This window comes from Mesoplodon bidens (genome assembly GCF_964165515.1).
Source record: "Mesoplodon bidens genome assembly, chromosome: 2".
Classification (NCBI taxonomy): domain Eukaryota; kingdom Metazoa; phylum Chordata; class Mammalia; order Artiodactyla; family Ziphiidae; genus Mesoplodon; species Mesoplodon bidens.
Window position 1 is genome coordinate 155,317,683 of NC_138177.1, and position 22,335 is coordinate 155,340,017.

Genomic DNA, 22,335 nt, shown 5'->3' on the forward strand with positions numbered 1-22,335 from the left:
AGCACCTTGGTCTTGGTCTCCCCAGCATCCAGAACTGTGAAAAATGACTGTTTGTTGTTTAAGCCACCCAGTCTGTAGTTTGTTATAGCAGCTCGAACTGACTCGAACCCTTGGTTCTCACTAGTGGCCTTTCCTCTTTCTTTCCCCTGCTCCATGCTCTGCACGTCCCTTGGTGTTTCCCAGAGTCCTGTCCTAGATTTCCTTTTCTCCTTTCTCTGGTTTCTCTCCCTGAGTGATCTCACCCACTCCCAGGGCTTCAGTTGCTATTTCTGTGCAACTCCTAAATATCTTTTTTCCAGCTGTTTGCTTCCCCTCTGTGAGATACTAGAAAATACATGTATTGGTCTCTGTCCCCGGTTCCTGGCACCGAACTCCTAAAACTCTTGTAATTTCCTAAGTGATAAGAGCGCTGCAAGCATCTTTTTGTTGTAATATTTGGTCTTTGACTCTGTCCCTGACACAGGGCTCTTAAAACCCTTGTAAACTCCTAAGTCCAGATAAGAGCACAAGGAGCATCTTTTGTTCTAACAAGGCCACTCTGTGTGGGCTCCTGCATGGGAGCTGGTCACTAGGAAAACCAAGCCAGTATTAGAACATTGGAATTTTCAACCCGGTTCCCTCCACTCCTTTAGAGAGGATAGAGGGGCTGGAAATGGAGTTAATAATCGATCATGCCTACATGAGGAAGCCTCCATAAAATCCCAATAGTAGGGGGTTCGGGGACCTTCCAGGTTGGTAAACACATCCACCTAGCGACAGGGTGGTACATCCCAACTCCACGGGGACAGAAACTCCTGTGCTTGGGACTCTCCCAGACCTCGCCCTATATATCTCAGGAAGGGAACACGAGAACCTCTGATTTGTAGCTAAATTGGACAGAAGTTGTGGGCAAGCTGGGGACCTACTTCTTGCAATTGGCTTCTGAAATGGAGGGCAGTCTGAGCCCTTCACCTGTGGGATGTGACACTCTCTTCAGGTAGGTCATGTCAGAACTGAGATAAATTGTAGGACACCCAGCTGCTGTTGCAGAATTGTTTGGTGTGGGGAAAACCCACACATCTGGTGTCAGAAGTGTTGTGTGGTAGTCCTACGTGAGTAACGGAGAAACACAGGAGGGAAGACTGTTTTTTTTTTTTTCCTTAGTCACCCTTCCGCCATCCATTCTCTCTACCAGGCTCTGCCTTGCTGTGTGTCTTGGGGCGCTGACCCCTGCGGATGGCATCAATAAGCTCTCCTGCCCTCCGGCTTCTTGTTGAGTTGAGCCAGTGAGAAGAATCAGGAAATAGGAATGCGGGAAAAGAAAGAAGCCCTCCTGCTGAGGTCTTTCCCCAGAGGAGAGCTAAGAATGCCGGGCAGGAGACCCAGGAGGGTAGGACTTGGAAGAGGATTGGAGTTCAGGGCCTCGGCCAACTAGAAAGAGCCAAGGGGCGGTCACAGGCTCTCTGGCTCAGACCCAGGCAGGCGGAGCGAGAGGACTCATTCATCCAGGGCCAGCCCAGGGCTGAGACTGCCGAGCTGGCTGGACCGGCCCAGGCCCGTCTCAGGGCAGGGAGGGGATTTCCTAGGACTCCCTCCCCCGGGGGCTGGGCCGGAGGGAACCAGGGACCTAGGAGTGCCTGGCAGGGCGGGAACTTCAGGGCAGCTGAGGCAGTCCCTTGGCCTGGAACTCAGGGAGCAGCCTGTCCTGCCTGGAACGACCCTTGGCCTCCCCGAGGTAAGCTGCGAGAGCTGGTAGCTGGTGGACCGGGTCCCTCTGTCTGGCGGGTGGGGGGAGAGCCCGAGGCCCAGAGCCAAACGTGGGGTGCTCCCTTGGCAGCCTCCTTCCGCAGTAGACTTCATGAGTGGCCGCTTGGGATCCTGCTACTTTCATTTTAAAAGTTGGCAGCACGTTGGGCCAGGAGTCAGGGGGCTGGCTCTGACTCACCCCCTCCCCCATGGCCGGAGGACCAGGTAATGCCATTGCCCCTCCCAGCGCTGGTCAATCACTGGCCTTCTTTCTCTCCCTTCATCCCATTCTCCTCAGTGACTTGCCTCCCAGTTTTTCCTCCCTCCAGCTGAGCCAGATCTAGTCCTCCTGTGCTGCCTGACCTCTGCCCCAGAGACCACAGCCAGGGGAGACATCTCTGGCTTCTTCCTACACAGCAAGTCTCCAAGGTTATTTGTTTCCTCCTTCCTGGTACGGGTGTCTGAGCGATTCTGTTCACTCCTTCATCTGTTACTATTCATTTGTTTATTCATCGTTCTTTGAGCAAGTGGCTGGATTCTCTCTGGTGGGTAGGGCTGGGGTTGGGTAGGGGTGGGGTTAGTTTGGGGTGGGACACACAATTTCCACTCTTCCTGGGAATAAGAAAACTGAAATTTATTTCACAAATGTGTAGTGATCACCTATAATCTGGTGGCCAGCGTGGCAGAGTGGAAACTAATTTTGGAGTCATAGACACACTTGGATTTATATCCCACCTCTTCCTGAGCCTCAGTTTCTGTATCTCTAAATAGTATTGTTATGAAGATGACATGAGACGATACATGTCAAGCACAAGCCGAATGCCAGGCACACAGTGGGACCTCAAGAAACATCTCTACTCTTCTTCTTTGGCCCCCTTCCTGCCATGCCCCTCCCTAACTGCCACCTTCTTTATCTTGTAAAGATGTGTCAGACGCCCGTGGCCTTGAAGGCACTTGGGCAGACCTGGAAACACTGAGCTGGGAGTGAAGAAGGAGGTGGTGAAGGGAGGGGCTGAATAGGGAAAGCACCTCCTGCCGGTTTGAGGTAAGAACACCGACCAGGGCTGGAACCTCTAGTTGGAAGGAAAGGAAGGCTCTCCTGCTGTGTTTCTGAATTTGCATACTCACACCCGAGCCAAAGATAGGAACTACCAGTTCCTAAAACCAACTCTGCCTGGCCTCAAGGTACAGGCTTTTAAATGCGTAATCTCATTTAATCATAACCCTGTGACATTATTAACAGCCCCATTTTACAGATGAGGAAATGAAGATACAAACAGACAAAGGGATTTGCCTAAGGTCACATGGCTAATAAGTAGTGCATCCAGAATTCAAATCTAGCTCAGACACAAGACTCCATGGGCTTTGTTTAACTCCTTGCTGTCCTTCAAGCTTCTGTGTACCAGAAAGAACAAAAGGACATCAGCATTCCCCCAACTTCCTAGACACTGGCTTCTCACTTCCTCTACATCTCCTGCTCTGGGCTGCTTCATCCAAGTGGGAAAGAGCACACTCCTTCCCTGATTCGTTTATTAATTCACTCATTCATATTTCATTCGTTTAGTCAAGTGCTCTGTTAGTCCCAAGAGGGCAGGGGCAGTGTCTGTGTTCACAGTTTATAACAAGCACCCTATATGTCCCTGATAGAGAAATGTTCAATGAATCCTTTGTGAGTAAATGAATTCAACAAACGTTAATTGATGCATTCTGTGGGCTCCATAATAGGGATTCAAAGATGAAGAATCCCTATTAAGAATCTATCTTCAGGGCTTTCACAGCCTTGTGGAGGAGACAGTGATAATGCAAAGAAGACAACCGTACCTTAGACAGGAGCAGAGGTTGCTGAGGGGACTAAGAGGGGCATTTAATTTTACCATGTCTGCTTTGTTCGCTACTGCATCCAGTGCCTAGCACCATGGCATGCACATGGTAGATGCTTAATAAGGCTTTGCAGAGGAGGTTTAGGACAGTCTTGAAGAGAGCGTTAGGACTTTGCCAGAACAAATTAGAAAGAGAAGATATTCTAGCAGATGGAGATGCTCCTGAAAAGGCCTAGTGGAGGGTGGGAGCTGGAATTGTAAGAGGCTTAGTAAGGGTGAAACTAAGGGTTACCAGTGGGGAGAGGGGAGGGGGAGGGGGAGGGGGAAGGGCAAGATAGGGGTAGGAGATTGAGAGTTTCAGGCTACTCTGTGAAAAATAAGCTGCAAGGATATATTGTGTAGCACAGGGAATATAGCCAATATTTTATAATAACTTTAAATGGATATAATCTATAAAAATTTTGAATCACTATGTTGTACACCTGAAACTAACATAATATTGCAAGTCAACTATACCTCAATAAAAAATCAATTAATTAAAGGCAACAAGAAAAAAAATGAAGGTGGATTCTCTCATAGACAGAAAATTATTCTGGTTTGACTCACTGGCTTGACAGTGAGGACTTTTTTTGACAATTGGATTGTATGGTAGACATTTTCCATAAACTGAACAGGCTAAATCTGTAGCTCCAAGGCTTGGATGAAGATATATCTAAAGCGTGTCTCTAATAAAGACTATGCCAGAAAATTCTGTCTTGGAACCAATTTTAATTTGTGAGAAATAATTTTAGTTGTTGACTTAAAAATGTATGAGAGTAACATAGCTTGTCCAAAATTCTTATGGGGATTCATGAGCAAAAAACATGAAGACTACAGGTGTATGGCATAAATAACATCACCGGCCAGGCGCATCGTGGTGGGGATCCTGATCAGGTGAGGTGAAGTGGCTTGCTTGGAGGTATGCAGGGAGCAGAAGCGGAGCAAGAACCAGGGTTTTCTGAGTGCGGTAATTGTAGCGCTCTTTCTATGACCCCAAACTTCCTCCTTCCTTCCTTCTTCCACTTACTTGATGGTTTATTCAGCAAACACTTAGTAAGGACCTTTAGATGGTGTAAAAAAAAGAAACATTTCCTACCTTCCTGGAGCTTACAGACAACAAATAAACAAACCAGATATTTTTAGATAGTGGTAAGTACTAGAAGTGAGTTAGCAGGGGGATATGATAGCGAATGTGGGGTGGGCGGAGGTTGGCCTGCCACTTCAGAGAGGCCCGAAAAGGAGCTAGCCTTGAGGCCGGAGAGAGCTTGGTGTGTGCCTGAGACAGGAAGACACCCCGTGGCTGCAGCACAGAGATGTTGGGGGAGTGGTAGAAGGCTACAAAGAAGGCAGGAGCTAGGTCACGCAGCATTTATCAGCCATAGTAAGGATCCTGTATTTATCTTGAAGACAATGGGAAACTGCTGAAGGATTTTTTTTTGTTTTTTTGCGGTTCGCGGGCCTCTCACTGTTGTGGCCTCTCCCGTTGCGGAGCACAGGCTCTGGACACGCAGGCTCAGCGGCCATGGCTCACGGGCCCAGCCACTCCGCGGCATGTGGGATCTTCCCGGACCGGGGCATGAACCTGTGTCCCCTGCATCGGCAGGTGGACTCTCAACCACTGCGCCACCAGGGAAGCCCCTGCTGAAGGATTTTTAAGCAGAGAGTTGATGTACTCTGATTTATGGTTTGGTTTTGTTTTGGAAGGGGGGCAGGAGCAGAAGCAGAGATGGAGACTATCTGGGAGGCTCATGCAGGTGAGACACCTGCAGTCTACTCTGCTGAGGGGTATGAAGATGAACAGTGTTAATGGGAAGGCAGAATGGTCTGGGATGTCATGTCGTCTTCTAGTTCTCCTGAGGAGTGCTGGTAGCTATTGCTGTATAACAAATCACCACGAAACGTAGTAGCTTCCAACAACAGCCATTTGATTTTGTCATGATTCTGTGGGTCTGGAATTTGAGTTCAGCTGAGCAGTTCTGCTGCATGTGGTGTCAACTGGGGTCATTCCCTTGGCTGTATTCAGTTGGTGGCTGAGCTGGGCTGGAAGGTCCAAGAAGGCTTCACTCATAGGTCTGGCACCTTGGTGCTCTTCTATGTGGTCTCTCTCTCCATGTGAGTGGCTTGGGCTTCCTCAAGGCATGGTGGCCTCAGTGTAGGTTGACCTTCTTATATGGTGTCAAGCTTCAAAGAGGGAGCATTCTAAGAAGAACAAAAGTGGGACTGCAGATCTCTTCAGGCCCGGCCTTGGGAGGTACCCAACACTACCTCTGCTGTGCATTATCAGTCAAAACCAGTCACAGGACTGGCCCAGATTCAAAGTGGGGAAACAAACCAACCTTTTAGTGGAGGAATGGCAAGTAATATGCTCCATCTCTAATCTGCCACACTGGGCTTCTGGAAACTGAATAACCGCAACTACCCTGATGATGTTGACCCACTTTTAAATCTAAACCACAGTTTAGTAGTCTCGCCCTCTTACCTGCGGTTTTGCTTTCCCCTGGTTTCACTTACCTGAGGTAACCTTGGTTTGAAAATATTAAATGGAAAATTCCAGAAATGAACAATTCATAAGTTTTAAATTCTGCATTGTTCTGAATAGCTTGATGAAATCTTGAGCTGTCCTGCTCCATCTGGCCCAGGACGTGAATCATCTCTTTGTCCAGTGTATCCTGCCTGTTCACCCAGTAGCAGTCTTGGTTATCAGTTGAGGTATCGCAGCGCTTATGCTGAAGTCACCCTTATTTTACTTAATAATGGCCCCAAAGCACAAGAGTAGTAATGCTGGCAATTTGGATGTGCCACAGAGAAGCCATAAAGTGCTTCCTTTAAGTGAAAAGGTAAAAGTTCTCCACTTAATAAGGAAAGAAAAATGGGGACTTCCTTGGCAGTCCAGTAGTTAGGACTCTGTGCTTCCATTGCAGGGGCACGAGTTCTATCGCTGGTAGGGGAGCTAAGGTCCCACAAGCTGCATGGAGTGGCCAAAAAAGTAAACAAGGAAAGAAAAAAAATCGTATGCTGAGGTTGCTAAGATCTATGTTACAAATGAATCTTCTGTCTGTGAAATTGTGAAGGAAAAAGAACTTCGTGCTAGTTTTGCTGTCTCACCTCCAACTGCAAAAGTTACAGCCACAGAGCGTGATAAGTGCTTAATTAAGATGGAAAAGGCATTAAATTTGTACAATAAGGTATTTGGAGAGAGACTGCATTCACATAACTTTTATTACAGTATATTGTTTTAATTATTCTATTTTATTATTAGTTATTATTGTTAATGTTTAATTTATAAATTAAACTTTATCATAGGTATGTACCTATAGGAAAAAAAACATTGCATGTCTAGGATTTGGTGCTATCCGCAGTTTCAGGCATCCACTGAGGGACTTGGAATGTATCTCTGTGGATAAGGGGGGACTACTGTATACTGTGTTGGAACAATTTATAGTCTTTATTCCCCACTGGATAGGGAGGGCCTGGGGAACAGGAAGTGGTTTTGTTTTTGTTTTTTTCTTTGTGTTTCCAGAGCCTAACATATACAAGGCATTCAAGGTATGTTGTCCAATGAAGTCACACATCACATAAGAATTCATTAGTTATCAAACCATAGTGTATATGAGAATCCCCAGGGAAGCTGTTAAAGAGACAGGCAGATTCCTGGGCAAGACCCCAGCCCAGAATCCAAATCTCTAGGGCAGGGGGTTTGAGTCTTGGCAGCACATTAAAAAATCCCAGTGCCCAGGCCCTAGCTCCAGAGGCCCTAATTCCACTAATCGGGGTGAGCTCAGACATCAACACTGTTTTACAGTCTCCTCAGACAATACTGATGTGTATCCAGGGTTAAGAACTACTGCCCTAGGATTAGAACCAGCCATCTTCACCTGACTTCTCCAGATGATTCTGAGGTAGATGGTGACCAGCTGTCCTTGGTGTGCCCAGGACTATCCTGATTTTAGCACCCTAAGTCCCATATCCCAAGAAATCCCTAGTCCTGTGCAGATCAGCACAGTTGGTCATTATCAACGGACCACTGTAGATGAGGCAGTGAAAGCCTTTTTGAAAAATACCTGGAAATATCTAATGAAAGCAATGATTCTGCCTCCTTACTTAAGGGACTGAAAGAGTATCATAATGTTATCAAACAGAGACAACTCCCTGAATTAAGGAGGGTTGTTGCAGAGCACTGTGCTCTGGTGGGCTGGGTCATTAACCTAGTTAAATAGTGTGTCTGTCTTTGGGAATTCTTCCAGACTCTATTCCTTAGTGTACATGAGGCAGCTTTGAAAGCCTGACCACAATGAATAAGAATGATGTGTTGAGGATAGTATCAGATACAAGATGAAGTTTTTGTCTCTACACCAGTACGTATTATTATTACTATTATTCATATTATAATAGAGTACACAAATATATGTAATATCTTAAATAGCTCTGTAGGGTGGCAGTGGGGTATAGTAGAGCAGATCAGGATCTAGCCTCAGAAGAATGGGATTTTGCTCTGGCTTTGCTATGACTAGTTGTGCAATCATGGGTGCCTCTTTTTGCCTTAGTCGTTCATCTGTAAAATGGGAATAAAAATGGTGTCTTCTTCACAAGGCAGCTGGGAGGCTTCATCAAAATAACATGAGCGGGGGCTTCCCTGGTGGCGCAGTGGTTGGGCGTCTGCCTGCCGATGCAGGGGACTCAGGTTTGTGCCCCGGTCCGGGAGGATCCCACATGCCGCGGAGTGGCTAGGCCTGTGAGCCATGGCTGCTGAGCCTGCACATCCAGAGCCTGTGCTCCGAAACGGGAGAGGCCACAACAGTGAGAGGCCTGCGTACAGCAAACAAACAAACAAACACAAAAAAAACATGAGTGGGATTTCCCTGGGGGTCCAGTGGTTAAGACTTCACTTTCCAATGCAGGGGGTACGGGTTCGATCCCTGGTCGGGGAGCTAGGATCCCACATGCCTCGTGGCCAAAAAACCAAAACATAAAACAGAAGCAATATTGTAACAAATTCGATAAAGACTTTAAAAATGGTCCACATCAAAAAGAAAAATCTTAAAAAACAAACAAACAAACAAGTGATGGGAATTCCCTGGCAGTCCAGTGGTTAGGACTCAGCACTTTCACTGCCGTAGGCCCAAGTTCGATCCCTGGTTGGGGAACTAAGATCCTGCAAGCTGCATGGCATGGCCGAAAATTAAAAAAACAAACAAAAAACAAGCCAACCAACAAACAAATCCCCACAAGTGAAAGTGGTTCTGTGAGTTGGGAAGGGGAGGTATTGTGACTGTCTTTGAATGGGAGAGACACAAAGAAGTTATTCCACTGAGAGGTCTTGAACGTGACCAAGGTCCTGGTGCCCCGCCCTGTGCAACCGCAGCCACAGCTGTGGGATTCCCTACCTTAGCTGCCCTCACAATTGAGGGCAAGTTTGCTTTGCTTCAGGAAGAAGGAAAACTTTTGGAAAAGGCGGTTTGCGAAGGCATTTTTTTCTTTTTGTGTTTTAAAATCCTTTGCCTATTTGTTTCAAGTGTATCCTCAGAGATGTAGCGAAAAGAAAACAACCACAACCACAAACCCATACATTTGAAAAGCTGTATCTTAATTTCTGGAGCTAAAAAAGCACTTTTTCAGGCTATAACCACAGAGCGATTGCTTCAGGCCTCTGGGATGGGGCATAATAATGGTTTGCAGTGTGATGAAGGAGGCTGTTAGTTTCTGTGGCCCCTAGGCCAATGTGGCCTCTCCAATTACCAGGTTGCCTAGCAACACCACCGAAAGTCTCCCCATTAGGCCCAGCTGGGCAGCAGTTGGGTATACCCAGCCTAGTCTGTCGCCCAGCCTCCTGGGCACCCTGGCCACATCAAGGCTGGACTCGGCCTCTGCAAGGGCCCCCCTGGTACCAAAGAGTGGGTGGGCCAGCTGTTTAAAAAAAAAACAGTTCAGATGTTTGAAACCTACTTGTTTGAATGCAGCTGGGAAACAGCACAAGTGAATGATCGAAAGCCTCTTCTGCCAAAGAGGAGTTGTCCTAAGATTGGTGCCCTTGGCAGCGCTCTCTTGGGTGAGGTTAAGAAGGGAAGGTGAGCCTGACTTAGTCCTCGGGTTCTCAGAGAATCAAATCATTTTCCTTTCCTGGACGCCTGTCTCCATCTTGATTCCCTGTGTCAGTAATGGGAGTGGTGGGGATTCCCAGCCCTGCCTGCCAGTTCTTCTGTAGCTCCCATCTGGGAACTCTCAGGGTCTAGTCTGGGCCTGTTTGGGGAGCTGGAAGAAGAAGAGGGAGGTTAGGGAAGGGGGAAGGATGGGATGAAAATAATCAAAATAAATATGCACACTTCTTTTTTTTTTTTTTTTTTTTTAATACACGGGCCTCTCACTGCTGTGGCCTCTCCCGTTGCAGAGCACAGGCTCCGGACGTGCAGGCTCAGCGGCCATGGCTCACGGGCCCAGCTGCTCCGCGGCATGTGGGATCCTCCCGGACCAGGGCATGAACCCATGTCCCCTGCATCGGCAGGCAGACTCTCAACCACTGCACCACCAGGGAAGCCCTATGCACACTTCTTGAACACTCGTTACCTAGAGATCACAGGGCAGAGCAACACACGGGGTCTTTGGAGTCAGACACCTTCAAAGGCTCCTATCTTAGCCTTCTCCTCACTAGCTGTATGACCTTGAGCAAGTTACTCTGGAAGCCTGAGTTTCTTTTTCTTTATCTATAAAATGGGGATGTTATTATCCCACCTTACAAGGTTGTCGTAAGCAGCAATGAAGAGAGCGCTCGTAAAGTGTTTAGCATAGAACCCGGCACACAGTAGGTGCTCACTATTATGGCAACTCTTTCATTTGATTCTTTGGGGTTTTTTTGGGGTTTTTTTGCGGTACGTGGGCCTCTCACTGTTGTGGCCTCTCCCGTTGCGGAGCACAGGCTCCAGATGCGCAGGCTCAGCGGCCATGGCTCACAGGCCCAGCCACTCCGCGGCATGTGGGATCTTCCCAGACCGGGGCACGAACCCGTGTCCCCTGCATCGTCAGGCTGACTCTCAACCACTGCACCACCAGGGAAGCCCTATGGCAACTCTTTCATTTGATGCTTACAATAATTCTGTAAGATATTGAGCGAAGTAGAATTCGGGTCTTCACAGTGCCAAGCACAAGGACTGGTGCTCCTCAAAGACAGGTGACAGTCCCTTTTGTAACCCCTACGGCATGGTGGCTCTGCAGGTCTCCTCTGACAGCTCAGTGATGGCAGAATGATGATGGCGGGCGGGGGTGTGTGGGGGGGAGGGTGTGTGCAGAGGAAAAGTGTGAGGGGAGGTACTTTTCAATATAAAGTAACACAAAACTCTTAGTTAACGTGTACGTGGAATTCCTTTCTCCTTCCCTTCTTCCTTCCAGTATTCTTTTAAATAAACTTCATATTTTGGAACAATTTTAGATTTACATAAAAGTTGCAGAGAGTTTGTTTACCTTTTACTCAGATACAAGTATTTTCTGAACACCTGTGCACCAGGAACTTTCTGGGCATGAGGAATACAGCAATAAAACGGTATCTGCCTTCCATTGGAAGATCACAGAGATTGTGAGATGGAGTGGACCTTGGAGAGCCTTGTCTATGGTTCTCAAAGGTGCTGAGGCCTCCACTTTACTGGTATAAGTGTCAGAAATTTGCTAAATCTTATTAAATTAGTTTCTTCAGGACTGGGGCCCAGGAATCTGTATAAAAGCAAATGTTGAAAAACAAAGGCCTGAGGGGATTCTAAGGCATAGCCAGTGTGGGGAACTGCTGGTCTAGTCCAAAGTGTTCCCTGTGCAGGTGAGAGGACTGTGGCTCAGAGCTGGGAAGGGGCTTGCTCCAGGTCACACAGCCAGGAAGTGGCAGAGTGAGACCGAAAAACAGATCCCCTAGTTCTGTGCTGTCCTTACACTGTGTCTCCCAGACACAGAGCAAGAAGTGAGTTTAGCTTGCAATAGGAAGACCCCAGATAGAGTTTAGAAGAATTCCTTGGCTATTTAGGTATAGTAGTTAGGTTCTTGGTTGTAAGGGATTCTGATTCTGATTCTGGCTGATTACACCAGTAAATGAATTTTATTGAATGCCCATTGGGTAGTAAAATTTAAAAAATCTATTTTGCTCATCGTACTCACATTTCTGGCACCAAATGTGTGGGTTTTCCATGCCATACAATTCTTTTTTTTTGCGGTACGCGGGCCTCTGACTGTTGTGGCCTCTCCCGTTGCAGAGCACAGGCTCCGGACGCGCAGGCTCAGCGGCCATGGCTCACAGGCCTAGCCGCTCCGCGGCATGTGGGATCTTCCCGGACCAGGGCACGAACCCGTGTCCCCTGCATTGGCAGGCGGATTCTCAACCACTGCGCCACCAGGGAAGCCCCACACCATGCAATTCTGACACTGGCTATCCCACAGATTAAGGGCTCTGTCCCATAAGACTGCTTCCTACTTCAGATGCCAACTGCAAGCCTGGGCTTCCGGTGCTTCTGACCAAATGGCCATAAATTCGGGGTTTCTGTGACCTCCCCCCCGCTTGTGTTCTATAATTTGCCAGAATAGCTCACAGAACTCAGGAGAGGGCATTACCTACTATTATCAGTTTAGTATAAAGATTACAACGCAGGAGCAGCCAAATGGAAGAGGTGCATAGGGCAAGGGGAAGGGATGCAAAGCTTCCGCACCCTCTCTGGGTGCATTACCCTCCCAGCACCTTGATCTGTTCTCCAAACTGGAAGCTCTCCAAACCCATTTGTTTAGGATTTTTATGGAAGTTCCATCACACAGGGATGATTGATTAAATTATTGACCACTGGTCGTTAAACTCAATCTCGAGCCCTTTTCCCCATCCCACAGGTGGGGACTGAAAGTTCCAACCCTCTAATCACATGGTTGTTTCCTCTGGCAACCAGGTCCCACCCTCTAAGAATCACTTCATTAGCATAAACTCAGGTACAGTTGAAAAAAATTTACTATGAATAACAAAAGATACTCCTCTCACCCCTATCACTCAGGAAATTCCAAGGGTTTTAGATCAGTGCCTGGAACTGGGGATGAAGACCGAATATGTACTTCTTAGTATATCACAATATCATGTTAGGTTACAAAATCACTGGAAGGAAGCAAAGTTTGGGAAATAAGCAGAAACACACGGAGACCAGGCACCTACAAGTACACCAAAATCACAGAGCCAGGTAGGCCCCCTTGTCGCTGCTGCATGCTCGTTGCTTCAGCCTGCATCAAAGACACAGATGGCATTGGATTCTGGGTGCCACACTGACTCCAATGGCAAGGCTGGATGGACACCAGATAGCGCTGCCACCGCTTTAAAGTACACTGCTGTAAGAATCTTCCCAATCCCCAGCTCCAGTCCCCAAAATTCTAAGCAAATGCAGCTGATTGTTCAAGCCTAGGTCACATACCTGAGCTCTAGCTGCCTAAGGACCTGGAAAAGTGAGTACTGAGCATTTTTAGCTTTTGTACTGGGAAGTGGTCCCTGCTGCCCACCCAGATTCATGAGATGAGGAATTCGCCGAGAAAACTGACAAATGACCATTACATGTGTTATCAAAGGAATACAGTGGAAGTGTTATACAGCCAAACCTGGGTTGACTCGCCTACACGCTAAAGTCAATCTACTGACACCAGGTTTTGGTGAAGGAAAGTGCAGTGTTTACTGCAGGGCACCAAGCAAGGAGTCCGGGGCAGCAAGTGCTCAAAACACCTGAATTCCCTGATGAGTTTCAGCAAAGCATTTTTTTTTTTTTTTTTTTTTTTTTTTTTTGTGGTACGCGGGCCTCTCACTGTTGTGGCCTCTCCTGTTGTGGAGCACAGGCTCCGGACATGCAGGCTCAGCGGCCATGGCTCACGGGCCCAGCCGCTCTGCGGCATGTGGGATCTTCCCAGACCGGGGCACGAACCCGTGTCCCCTGCATCGGCAGGCGGACTCTCAACCACTGCGCCACCAGGGAAGCCCAGCAAAGCATTTTTTAAAGGCAAGGTGAGGGAGGGGTGACCCAAGGTATGTGATCAGCTGGTGTACACTTCTCTGATGGTGAGGTAACAGGGTGGTGTCACAGGAGTTAACATTATCAATCCTTAGGCTCCAGGAGGCCTGGGGACTATGTGGTCATGATCATCAGGTAGTTAACGTCTTCCATTTGGTGGGTGGTTTAGCATCTGCAAAACAACTCAGGAAATGTGCATCAGATACTATTACCTAGGTATGTCAGAGAGGAGCTAAAGCAGAGGATATGAGGGAGAGGTCTGTCCCGGGAAGGCCCCATAGGGTCCTGCTTTGTTATGGATGTCACTGACTTAAAATTTTCTGGCTATAATTTATAACAATTTTGGGAGACACTATGTGGTATTGAAACTGCTAAGTGGCATTTCAGGGGGCTCTGAGGACCTCCAGTCCTTTATGTCTCAGCACATTAAGAATTCAGCGAGAGGCAAAGTGATAGATAAGAAGTGATTTATTAGAATAGGACGCTTGTGATGCTTACAGTCGGGCAGGTGAGAAGGTGCCGTGCCGGAAGAACTTAGTGAGCTACAGTTTTATAATCAAAGGAAAAGTGGGGAGGGGGGAAAGACCACCTTCCTCATTTTTGAGTAGACGTCACGCTTCCATCATCAGCTCCTCCTCTATGTTGGGGCGGGGAGTTTTCTTGTCCCTATGTGGTCAAGCCAGGACTGTCATGGCACTATGGAAACATTATTTCAGGTCTCAGTACAATGAGGGTCTTTCACTTTGAAATGTCACCTTTCCATAAATTATTGTTTTTTTATGTGTGCAGAGAGCATGTCCTAAGGGTCGTTAACTTACTGAGCTCACTGGACAGCATGTGGGTCTCATGCCACCATTGTATTATTGTTTGGGGGCATGTCTCATGCTTCTGTAGCATGGTTTCACTGCTAAGCAAGCCTGCTTGGTTTTATGGTTAAGCAAACCTGCTTTCTTGAGTGATCATTAACTTACAGGGGTCTCCCATAATTTTTTCTTTACTTACAATCCTCTGGTGGAAATAACTATTTATCTACTTTGTCCCTTTACTCTGTCCATATCAGTATATAGTGAATGAGGGCACCTAAAAGGTCTTTGGAAAAATCCCTTGCCAATGTCGAGTCTCCTGGGTAAATCTTTTTTTTTGGCCACACCACATGGCATGCGGGATCTTAGTTCCCCCACCAGGGACCGAACCCACACCCCCTGCGGTGGAAGCACAGAGTCTTAACCACTGGACTGCCAGGGGAGTCCTAAATCTTCTTATGGAAATCTCTTTCTCTACAGATTTTTTTTTTTTTAGAGGTAGATGATTGTTCTGGATAAATGAGCACAGCCTGCTCTTTCCAATCCTTGGCCAACACACTGGCTACATGACTCGTAACACGAGCAATGCTTATACCAGGTAAGGTCAGGAAGTAGGAAAGTTCTTTCCACTTTTCCTCTTCTTAAGAATAATTGCTAACTTGAAGGGAAGGTCTTTGGTTCTTGAACGTCTCCATTTTTAACCAGAAGGCTATGAGTCTTTTCTACTCTTCCAACATTCTTTTTAACAATCCACCCCCAGTTGTTCCCTAAGGGTAGGATGAGAACATTTCACGGCAGGGCCACCCACTTTTGATCTGAATGTGTGTGTGTGTGTGTGTGTGTATTTCAACAAAGAGTTGGCAGCCACTTGCTACAGATAAAAGGTAGGAGGTGAGGCATAATATCAAGTCAACATTAAAGAAAGCTCAAGAAACCTGCATGATCTTTGCTTAATGAGTAAGGAAGCACAGTCAGTATAGTAAACAGTTTCACTCAATGAGTAACACTATGACGAGAGTGACCAAGTAAATAATTTGATAGCTGTGGATGTTTTTATATTTCTGTGAGACTGTAATGTGTTATAATCTTTGCTGGCTTGTTTTGAGGCTCTTGTGCTGTCAAACTGAGCCTCTGAAAATTCTGGTAATCTAGAAAATTCAGATATTCTATCCCAACTATGACCTATAGAACCCATGGAGTATACAGGCCACACCTACACAATTAATGACATGATCTTCGATTAGACTTGCTTTGTGAAGCCCTAGGGAGGGAAACCTTTGACCCAGGAGCAGAAGGTCTGGTGAGCAGATTTCAGCACAGTATAAGGATGAACTACCTAAGAAGTAGAACTATCAGAAAATACAACAAGCCAATTAAAGTACGTTCAGGTTCTTTGTAAGTTTTCACTACTCTGAATAGTTCTGCACTGGGCATCTTTGAAAGATAGCCTTGAGTATTCGCTCAAATACATTTGTAGCATAGATTTCTAGAAGTAGAAAGGTTCTGTTGAAAGGTATATGCATTTCATATTTTATAGATACTGCCCAATTGCCTTGTGAAAAGGCTGAATCAATTTATATCTCATAAATTGCACCCATTTCCACACAGCCTTGTAAGTATGAATCAGTCTTTTTCATTGTTGCCAATCTGGTCAGTAATGTTTCCAATGTGGTGAAGTGTGCTCAGAAACTCAGGTGTGGATGCAGAAGATAAATAGGAATGGCAGGGACGGGGAATGTCAGACTAGAAGCAGCACCTGTGAGCATCAAGCACTAGATGCTGGAGATGAGATGAACCAGAGAGAGGCCTCTGTCCCAAGGAACAGGCACACAGAGAGGTACAGAAGTCAAAGTGTGACAGTGTCTGACCGAGAAGAGAGGTCAAAACAAAATGCCACTATCACTACCAACATGTTCATCTGTTTCTGGAATCTACAGTAGGTAGGTCTAGATGTCAGATCCCTTTACTGCACGTGCCAAGGAAGAAAGCAGACACACAGTGAGTCTTAGCTAAACTGAATGGGTCAGATACCTTTGCAGCACAGGAAACATATTTCACTAAAATATCTAAAATGATGGGCTTGCACTCTCACCACTCTTATTCAACATAGTTTTGGAAGTTTTAGCCACAGCAATCAGAGAAGAAAAGGAAATAAAAGGAATCCAAATTGGAAAAGAAGAAGTAAAGCTGTCACTGTTTGCAGATGACATGATACTATACATAGAGAATCCTAAAGATGCTACCGAAAAACTACTAGAGCTAATCAATGAATTTGGTAAAGTAGCAGGATATAAAATTAATGTACAGAAATCTCTGGCATTCCTGTACACTAATGATGAAAAATCTGAAAATGAAATCAAGAAAACACTCCCATTTACCATTGCAACAAAAAGAATAAAATATCTAGGAATAAACCTACCTAAGGAGACAAAAGACCTGTATGCAGAAAACTATAAGACACTGATGAAAGAAATTAAAGATGATACAAATAGATGGAGAGATATACCATGCTCCTGGATTGGAAGAATCAATATTGTGAAAATGACTCTACTACCGAAAGCAATCTACAGATTCAATGCAATCCCTATCAAACTACCAATGGCATTTTTCACAGAACTAGAACAAAAAATTTCAAAATTTGTTTGGAAAAACAAAAGGCCCCGAATAACTAAAGCAATCTTGAGAACGAAAAACGGAGCTGGAGGAATCAGGCTCCCTGACTTCAGACTATACTACAAAGCTACAGTAATTAAGACAGTCTGGTACTGGCATAAAAACAGAAAGATAGATCAGTGGATCAGGATAGAAAGCCCAGAGATAAACCCACGCACATATGGCCAACTTATCTTTGATAAAGGAGGCAGGAATGTACAGTGGAGAAAGGACAGCCTCTTCAATAAGTGGTGCTGGGAAAACTGGACAGGGACATGTAAAAGTTTGAGATTAGATCATTCCCTAGCACCATACACAAAAATAAGCTCAAAATGGATTAAAGACTTAAATGTAAGGCCAGAAACTATCAAACTCTTAGAGGAAAACATAGGTAGAACACTCTATGACATAAATCACAGCAAGATCCTTTTGGACCCACCTCCTAGAGAAATGGAAATAAAAACAAAGATAAACAAATGGGACCTAATGAAACTTCAAAGCTTTTGCACAGCAAAGGAAACCATAAAGAAGACCAAAAGACAACCCTCAGAATGGGAGAAAATATTTGCAAATGAAGCAACTGACAAAGGATTAATCTCCAAAATTTATAAACAGCTCATGCAGCTCAATAGCAAAAAAACAGACAACCCAATCCAAAAATGGGCAGAAGACTTAAATAGGCATTTCTCCAAAGAAGATATACAGACTGCCAACAAACACATGAAAGAATGCTCAACATCATTAATCATTAGAGAAATGCAAATCAAAACTACAATGAGATATCATCTCACACCAGTCAGAATGGCCATCATCAAGAAATCTAGAAACAATAAATGCTGGAGAGGGTGTGGAGAAAAGGGAACACTCTTGCACTGCTGGTGGGAATGTGAATTGGTACAGCCACTATGGAGAACGGTATGGAGGTTCCTTAAAAAACTACAAATAGAACTACCATATGACTCAGCAATCCCACTACTGGGCATATACCCTGAGAAAACCATAATTCAAAAAGAGACATGTACCAAAATGTTCATTGCAGCTCTATTCACAATAGCCCGGAGCTGGAAACAACCTAAGTGTCCATCATCAGATGAATGGATAAAGAAGATGTGGCACATATATTCAATGGAATATTACTCAGCCATAAAAAGAAACGAAACTGAGCTATTTGTAATGAGGTGGATAGACCTAGAGTCTGTCATACAGAGTGAAGTTAGTCAGAAAGAGAAAGACAAATACCGTATGCTAACACATATATACGGAATTTAAAAAAAAAAAAAGTCATGAAGAACCTAGGGGCAAAACGGGAATGAAGACGCAGACCTACTTGAGAATGGACTTGAGGATATGGGGAGGGGGAAGGGTGGACTGTGACAAGGCGAAAGAGAGGCATGGACGTGTATACACTACCAAACGTAAGGTAGATAGATAGTGGGAAGCAGCCGCAGAGCACAGGGAGATCAGCTCGGTGCTTTGTGACCGCCTGGAGGGGTGGGATGGGGAGGGTGGGAGGGAGGGAGATGCATGAGGGAAGGGATGTGGGAACAGATGTATATGTATGACTGATTCACTTTGTTATAAAGCAGAAACTAATTAAAAAAATAAATAAATAAACTTTAAAAAATAAAAAATAAAAAAAAAAATAAAATGATGGGCTTGAAGTCGTAACATTTCTGGAAATTTTGAAATCTGGAAAAAAGAAAAATTGTGGGAAAATGTAATCCTTGTTTTTCTAGCTCCTTTTATAGATATAAAGTTGTGTTATTCACAATGTGGAACTTTCCTCATGAAATGATCATGTACGATATTTAAATTTACAATAGGGCTTATTAACACAATGTTAATCACTCCTAATTGAACTTATTTTTTAAAATGCCTTAATATTTGTGTTTAAGAGCTGCTGATCTTAAATCCATACTCGTTTTGCTATTTATGAGACATGAAAGAAACTATAAATAACCATCAATATGCAAGGAAAATTAATAAAATAGTTATCTCTACAGACTTAATGTCTGACCCTGGGAGGCTGGGTGAGTGGGAGGTAAGAAGCCTTTATTTTCAGCAAAGTTACTGGGGAAAAATAAATAAAAGGGGAATTCTCTTTTCCTTAAATTTATTGGATATAACCTACTGTAATGTGGGACCTTGCCTAATGGAATACATTTGAAAATGAATTGTGACCTGATTCCTAGTAACTTGCAGCGTGAAAATAGACCCCAGACTCAGCCCCATCCCTTCCGTCTGTCCATCCATCCATCCACATACCCACTCATCCATCCATACATAGCCAGTAATAACTAATAATTATGGAGTGTTTACTATGTGCCAGAAACTGTTCTAAGTGCTTTACATACATTGTCTCAAATAATTTTCCCCATAATGCTATGAGGTAAGTGCTATCATGATCCCGACTTTAAAATGGGATCTGAAGATTTTCCAATAAATTAAACATAGAATTACCATATGACCCAGAGATTCGACTCTTAGGTATATACTTAAAAGAATTGAAAACAGGTATTCAAATAAAAACTTGTATGGGAATGTTCATAGCAGCTCTATTCACAGTAGCCAAAAGGTGGAAACGATCCAAATGCCCTTCAACAGATGAATGGATAAACAATATGGTTTTGTTTGTATATCTATCTATACAATGTAATATTATTCAGCCATAAAAAGGAATGATGTACTGATACATGCTACAACACAGATGAACCTTGAAGACTTTTCTAAGTAAAAGAAGCCAGACTCAAAAGGCCACATATTTTATGATTCCATTTATATGAAATATCTAAAATAGGTAAATCCATAGAGACAGAAAGCAAATTAGTGGGTGCCAGGGGCTGGAGGGAGGGGGCAATGGGGAGTGACTGCTTAATGGGTATGGGGGTTTTGTCTGGGGTGATGAAAAAGTTCTGGAACTACATAGTCATGATGGTTGCACAACACTGCAAATGTATTTAATGTTACCGGATTGTACACTTTTAAATGGTTAATTTTATATTTATTTTACCACAATTCTTAAAAAATGTAATTTGAGGCTCAGAGAATTTAAGTGACTTACTTAAGGTTACTTTACAGCTGATAGGTTGTAGAGCTGTGTTTTAATCCCAGTCATCTGGCTCTATGGCTCATGACTTTAAAAAAAATTCCAGTGAAAAACTTTATTTTGGGCCATTTAGGAAGTGTAGATACACTGGACTAAGCTGAAGATATCAGTAGTATTGGATACCGTTGATTAAGCCCATGCTGGTGACAAACAGTATATTCTATCTAGTCTTCACAGTGACTTTGAAAATTTAATATTATTGTTTAGTTTGTGTGTGTGGTAAAATATACATGACATAAAATTTACCATTTTTACCATTTTTAAGTGTACAATTCATGGCATTCACTGCATTTACACTGTTGTACAGCCATCACTATCATCCATCTCCAGAACTTTTTCATCTTCCCAAACTGAAACTCTGTATAGTACCAATTAAACATATAACTCCCCATTCCCCCTGTCCCCCAGCCCCTGGCAACCCCCATTCTATGGCTCAGGGTCCCAGGTCCAGGGCTATTGTCTGGGGTTGCACATAAAAATAAGACATGACCACTTTCCAGGTCTGTCTAGCCTGTGTACCTGCCCTCTAGTGACCTTGACACTGTGTCTTTCTCCACCACGTTAGAGAAGTCCAGTTGCAGGATGACAGGTTGTTGAAGTGTGCAGAGGATCCTCTGTGGCCTGTGGCTGGGGAGTGGGAGAAGGAAGCCAGGAGATGGAATATGGTTGGGATGAAAGGCAGGGATGAAGGGATTGCAACAGGAAGCTCTGTGAGGAAGGGTGAAGATGAGAATTGGGAAGATACTGCTTGTCTTCTTTCTTCCCGGATTGTTCGGAGGAGTACGTGAGAATTTGCATGAGGATGTGCTTTGAAGAGACTGGGGAGCTCTGCACACTTCCTTAGGACTCACATCATGACTGAAGTGGACTTGTTTTAAGGGCAGAACTCAGCAGAGCAGTTTCAGTGGGGGATGCAGATGATAAGATGTTTAGTGGATACTAACTCCTCCTTCAAGACACCAGGCCACAAGGGGAGGGAAGAAATAGTACAGTGCTTGAGACTTTAGGGTCCAGCAAAGGTCTCATAGATATGACTTTGTTTTTATTATATCTTATTTTCTTTAAGTTTAAGGTGTACAGCATAATGATTTGACGTACATATATCACGAAATGATTACCGCAGTAGGTTTAGTGAACATCTGTCAACTCATATAGACACAACATTAAAGAAATAGAAACAATTTTTTTTCCTTGTGATGAGAACTCTTGGGATTTACCATCTTAACAACTTTCATTTATAATGTACAGCAGTGTTCATTATCTTTATCATGTTGTACATTACATCCCTAGTACTGTTACCTTATAACTAGGAGTTTGTACCCTTTGACTACCTTCATCGAATTCCCCCTCCCACCCACCCCTTTGGTAGCCACAAATCTGATCTCTTTTTGTATGAGTTTGTTTTCGAAGCATAATTGACCTACAACACTGTTAGTTCCTGGTGTACAACACAGTGATTCGTTATTTCTGTACATTTCAAAATGATCACCATGAAAAGTCTAGTTGTCATCTGTCACCATACAAAGCTATTACATAATTATTGACTGTATTCCTCACACTGTACATTTCATATCTGTGACATTTATTTTGTAACTGAAAGTTTGTACCTCTTAATCTCCCACCTTTTTCTCACCTCCTCCCACCACCACCCCTCTGGCAAACACCTGCATGTTCTCTGTATCTATGACTCTGTTTCCGTTTGGTTGTGTTTGTTCACTTGTTTTGTTTTTTATTTTACTTTTTAATTTTTATTTATTTATTTTGCTTGTGCTGGGTCTTAGTTGTGGTATGAGGGATCTTTAGTTGCGGCATGCAGACTCTTAGCTGTGGCATGCAAGTGGGATCTAGTTCCCCAACCAGGGATTGAACCTAGGTCCGCTGCATTGGGAGCTTGGAGTCTTACCCACCGGACCACCAGGGAAGTCCCTGTTTTGATTTTAGATTACAAATATAATTGAAATCATACAGTATTTGTCTTTCTCTGTCTGATTCATTTCTTTTAGCATAATACCCTCTAGGTCCATCCATGTTGCTGCAAATGGCAAGATTTCATTCTTTTTCATGGCTGAGAAATATTCCTGTGTGTGTGTGTATGCACACACACACACCACATCTTTATCCATTCATCTACTGATGGGCACTTAGGTTGCTTCCATATCATGGCTGTTGTATATGATGCTGCAATGAACATA

General features: G+C 44.4%; 1 protein-coding gene across 2 annotated transcripts in view; it reads left to right on the plus strand.

Annotated features, from left to right (window-relative positions):
• Nucleotides 1-1,479: 1,479 nt before the first annotated feature.
• Nucleotides 1,480-22,335, plus strand: part of RHBDL2 (rhomboid like 2) — a 66,261-nt gene continuing 45,405 nt past the window's right edge. The window contains exons 1-2 of one of the 2 annotated variants that reach the window (XM_081225823.1): nt 1,650-1,714; nt 14,882-14,983. The gene's annotated coding sequence lies outside the window, so the exon portion shown is untranslated. Of the gene's footprint in view, nt 1,715-14,881; nt 14,984-22,335 lie in introns of both variants that reach the window. The other variant, XM_081225824.1, reaches the window with a different exon arrangement.